Source organism: Montipora capricornis, chromosome 13 (assembly GCF_036669925.1).
Source record: "Montipora capricornis isolate CH-2021 chromosome 13, ASM3666992v2, whole genome shotgun sequence".
NCBI lineage: Eukaryota > Metazoa > Cnidaria > Anthozoa > Scleractinia > Acroporidae > Montipora > Montipora capricornis.
The window spans coordinates 2978769-2984435 of NC_090895.1; positions in this window are offsets into that span (position 1 = coordinate 2978769).

A 5667-nucleotide genomic window follows, 5' to 3' on the forward strand; every position below is an offset into this window, starting at 1 on the left:
TAATGATCTATATAAATTGAAAGAGGGCCCAAAGTAAATATGTTGTTTACTATGTAAGAAAACGATTACCTGGATGCGTCATACTGAGCAAACGATTTCGTCGTTTAAGCTTGTTCTGTCTAGAAACTGAGTACTTATGGTGGATGCCTAATTTGTTCATGTACATAGCGTGCAGTTTTCTGACATCCGATGACGCCACAGTTATGGCGATTAAAATTGGGCTGACGAGTGGAGATATAACGCCAAATTAAGGTATAACATCGTCAGTTATTTCAGTTTAGATTAAATCACCATCCTGACGAGAGTCTTTTTTATTCCTTGCGTGGGCCATGCCATTTCCATGTCTTGAGGTACGCAGAGAATAATTTAATGTTTTAACAGACGCTGCACATTATATTCTCAGGGGTTTCAACAAAATTTGAAGTTTGCGGCTGGTTTAAGTAGAGCAACCAATTGTATCAACATGAAGTTTAATCTTAAGCCGCAGTTAGGTTTGAAAAAATCTGCCTTTTCAATTTTGCAATTTATTGAACAAAGTGGCTTACTTCTCGATTTATATGAAAAATTCACCTGGAGTTTAAAACTTTTTGCTTCCTTCTTTTTTTTTGCGCGCTTTTCTGTTTAAAGCGTCATGAATTTTCTTGAACTGTAAGTGTTTCTTCTGTTTAGTGTTCGGACGTTTGTTTTTCTACTGAAAGTTAACCTGAGAATTTTAATGAAAAAGTCTTGTTCTCTTGACAAGTCATATAATGGCTATTTTCACCTGTTCCCTCCACGGGCATATTCATGTTGAGCGGCATATGAGTAAGGAAATGGGAAAAAGTCGCAGTGGTTAACGGTTAGCAGATAGTTGCTTACTATTAGACCAAATAGCTGCTCAGTTTTATTAGAGCAGAGAATTTCGGACATTCCAGGGCCCGGTTACATGTTCGAAAGCCGATTAACTTAATGCAGGATTAACGTAAACCAGTTTTGTCTTATACTTTCAACTATTTGGTGAAAGTTTCTTTTGCTTATTTATATTTTTCGAGATTGCCTTCGTCTAATATAAAGTTTTGCCGAATATCAGCGTTAATCTGGGATTAGCGTTAATCGGCTTTTGAACAACCGCGCCCAGATAAGTAAATGAATGTTCTTTGGGAGCCCTAGCTTCATTGACTCCATTTGAGACTTTGTTCGTTAATCCCATAGAGACCCCATTGTCTACTCTATAAAGAACTAAAAATAGAAATTTAGGATGTAATGCATAGAATATTCTAGATCGTCCAGCCTTTCTATACAAGCAGAACGTGTAAGGGTGTGTGGAGTTGTATTCGTAGTTGCTTTACCTGACGTGTCGTGCGGGACACAGAAGCACCCATCACTACACCTGTAACGTTTTGCCGGAATGATCCTTCCATAGGACCGTCTGAATCACTTATTCTTGAGAGTTTCCATACGAAAGCTAGGCGGTACGGAGGAGGAGGAAAAAATCGGGCGTGCCTTAACTAATCGGCCAAAATAAATCTTTTACATCGGAAGTTTTACCTCCCTTTACAATAATGACCGAACACTTTTTGTGTAGTTAACATTATTTATGATTGAAAAAAGGAATAATAAAAAAAAATGCTTGAAACAAACGAAAAGAAAAACAAAATAAAGACATTTAAGGAAGCATGTTTCACAGGGTGTCCACTCATCAGTAACAAAAAAATTCCACTCTCGTCTAAATTCCCTAACACCACCTAACCCGTGCGAAACAACAGTAGAAAAACATGACACAGTATTTGCTATCGTGTGCTAACTGGAGGCCGCACGTTTATTGAGACACGCTAAAGCAACAATTACAAACACAGTCATAGGTGCATAAGGCAAAAAAAAACAGAACCTGGGGAAGAACTAACGAGCATCCATAGGATGAAAAAACCTCACCGCGCTCGTTGCAGCAAATACTGAGGAAAAACCCCGGCCCTATGGATAGAACTCCCCCGACCTGCCGGGCACGGTGTTAAAGAAAAACAATACAAATAATTTAGATCCCTAGAGATCGTGTGACCAACAGACGAGAATTAAAATCGTCTTTAACGTAGCCATCCTTGGCGTTTTCGCTCGCCCAACGACCATGACGCTTGAATAGTCTATCAGGAATTCCAGCACAAGCTGCTGAGGTGGCTCCTCCAGCTCGTAGGCTATGAAGACTGAGCTTTGAAACGTCTGTTAAACCTTTAAAAGCGTCCTTTACAAGTTCGCGAGCTCTCGTATAGCTAATCCCTTGGCTCCGGACCATCTCTTTCGAACGAGGAGTAGCAAGGGCTCTGAAGAGAGGTAAATCTTCGGAGAGGTCGATCTGCGCAGCTGAGATGTACTCTTCCAAGGCCTTATAACAGGACAAGTCGGTAGGTCTGACCTTGCGATAACGATCCACGCCCCGTCACGGAAGTGATCAGTTTACGACGATTCATCCGCTTTAGATCCAAGAACTGTGCTCTTCACCAGGGAGGCAGTGGGTTGGAGATGCTCGGGGGTTGAGGAAAAGAATTCCTACCACATTTCCGACTGGAACACATCTGCAAAAAGACAAGAACTAACCGACAAGAAAAAAAAAAAAAAGACAAAGAAGATAGGCCATTCGTCTATATTATTTAATGAATTGAGATTAGAAACTGATAAACAGCAACAAAAGTAAATAGTAAATCCAACACAGGATTTTACAAATAAATCCACAGTCATGGGTACAGATAGCCCCACGTCTGACAAAGGGCACAGGTGGTCCCTGAATCACAAATTCAAAACATGTTATAAAAACACAAACTAAGCGACACTTCAAATTCGCTCGCAACTCCCTAAATGCTGGGCACAGATAGTCCCGAGTCCGGTAGGGGGCACAGATTGTCCCTTAATCCCAAATTTAAAAAACATGTCAAATAAACACAAACTATTTGACACCGTAAATTAACTCGCAACTCCATGAAAGCTGGGCACAGATGGTCCCATGCTCGAGGGCACAGATAGTCCCAAAAATCTCAAAAATCTCTTGGCACAAAAAAGGCAAATACATATTCTCCATATTCTACCAAAATGACAGATCAATTGCGAAACATAAGCACGCATTCAGAAAATATATGAATATATAAAACCACTAGCAGCGAAAAGTTTACTAAATAAACTCCATAAAGACTATTTAATGAATTGAGATTAGAAACTGATAAACAGCAATAAAAGTAAATAGTAAATCCAACACAGGATTTTACAAATAAATCCACAGTCATGGGTACAGATAGCCCCACGTCTGACAAAGGGCACAGGTGGTCCCTGAAACACAAATTCAAAACATGTTATAGAAACACGAACTAAGCGACACTTCAAATTCGCTCGCAACTCCCTAAATGCTGGGCACAGATAGTCTCGAGTCCGGTAGGGGGCACAGATTGTCCCTTAATCCCAAATTTAAAAAAAAAAAACATGTCAAATGAACACAAACTATTTGACACCGTAAATTAACTCGCAACTCCATGAAAACTGGGCACAGATGGTCCCATGCTCGAGGGCACAGATAGTCCCAAAAATCTCTTGGCACAAAAAAGGCCAATACATATTCTCCATATTCTACCAAAATGACAGATCAATTGCGAAAACATAAGCACGCATTCAGAAAATATATGATAATAATAAACACAAACTATTTGACACCGTAAATTAACTCGCAACTCCATGAAAGCTGGGCACAGATGGTCCCATGCTCGAGGGCACAGATAGTCCCAAAAATCTCTTGGCACAAAAAAGGCCAATACATATTCTCCATATTCCACCAAAATGACAGATCAATTGCGAAACATAAGCACGCATTCAGAAAATATATGAATATATAAAACCACTAGCAGCGAAAAGTTTACTAAATAAACTCCATAAAGACTCAGCACACGCGACTGGACGCAAATCAACTACTTCTCAGTAACGCTAACATCGAGAACTAAAAGAAAGAAAAACAGACAAATTAGCAAAGAAAATCAAGAGTAAGTGCCTCCAGCGAGAACACCAAGATGACTAATCTGCATAAAACACCTTCTTAAATACTCTTACCGAATCCCTTGATAGTTCATAACGACGAGAGCATATTTTTCCGCTAATTATTCAAAACGCGGAAAAATTCATTTACTTCTCCATGACTTTCCCTGAGTTCTAAACAATTTTCACTGACTTTAAATCAGATGAATAATCACGTTTGCTTCAGCTTCTTTTGAAGGCCATCGATATTTTTCTTTTTGTTTTCGGTCTCTTTGTGCTTTTAACAGGATTTAGTGCGCAAAATCTTGTGAACTGTTTACTAAAAGTAAGATTTTCTGACTTTTCACTGACTTTGACAATATAAATGATTTTCCCTGACTTTTTGCAAAATTTCCTCACTTTTGCCTGACCTTGAAAATTTTTTTGTTTTTCCCTGATTTTTCCCTACCGGCGGTGGCAACCTTGGCTTTCAGATATTTTCCTCGGCGCAATCGAACTTCATCAGCAAAGTCTTTGTCAAAAAGGAGGCTCGAGATCCTTTTGAATCTTTCAACTCGCTCGAAAAAAGTCAACGTTATAAGACCATTAAGCGAAAACAGTGTTTGAACGGAAACTTGTCTTGTTGCCACGCATAATTAAGACTAGGTACTTGGCGCTAGGCATTCTTCTCAAGGGTTCACCGTGATCAGCAACGCCTTTGTGGTAGAATGGGTAGTTTCTAAAGAAACTGTGGTGCTGCGTCGGTGGGGAAGTAGTATACAAAAATTTGGTTTATCAACGGAGTTGATAATGTAAATTGACCACCGTACAGAGATTCTAAAAGCTGACGTTTCGAGCGTTAGCCCTTCGTCAGAGCGAATCGAGGGATTATGGGTTACGTGTAGTTTTTATAGTAGAGTAGGAGCTACGCTATTGGTGGTAACATGGCAACGTGAAAAATAGGAATATATTAGTTAAATGAAAAGCGTTCGTTAATACCGTGAGGATTAAGGGTGCCGATTTGAAAGATGAATTTTTGTTCCAGATTCTTTTTCACGTAATATTATGAGGATCACACGTAATATTATGAGGAACACAATTAGAGCTATGTGCCAAAAACGAATCGCACTTGACAAACAAATTCTTCATTGCCGCTCCGAACTTTCCAAAATCTGTCCAGCAATTTTAGTACAATCGATTCGCGCTAAAATCCGACAACTTAATTCTGGACTGTTTGACCATTTACACCAAACCAAGACTCTTAAACTTCAACAATTAATAGGTCCGCAAATTACCGACGACACTACATTGCATAGCCATAATACCGTAATTACAATTCCAGAAAATCTTCCGCTTACTGACTCAGAGAAATCTGTTCTCAGTAAGGGCCTAAATTTTGTCCCTATTACCAAACGCACCAACGAATTTTCTATTCCTTCGCCGCGTTCAGTTAAAAGCCTTTTTTCACGACAAAGAGGATGATTCGGACACTTCTAATAAAGATATTTTTGAAACACTTCTAGTTCGCAAATCCAAATGGACTCCCCCAGAGGGACAATTTGCCTCTTTAGTTTTTTCACCAAAAAATGCCGTCACGACATTCACAAACTTAAATTCAATCGCAACACTAAATTTTCCAACCTTTCCTCGGAAGAGTGGGCGGCGCTTAAAAATCTTAGTAAACGCAACGGCATAGTTGTCAAA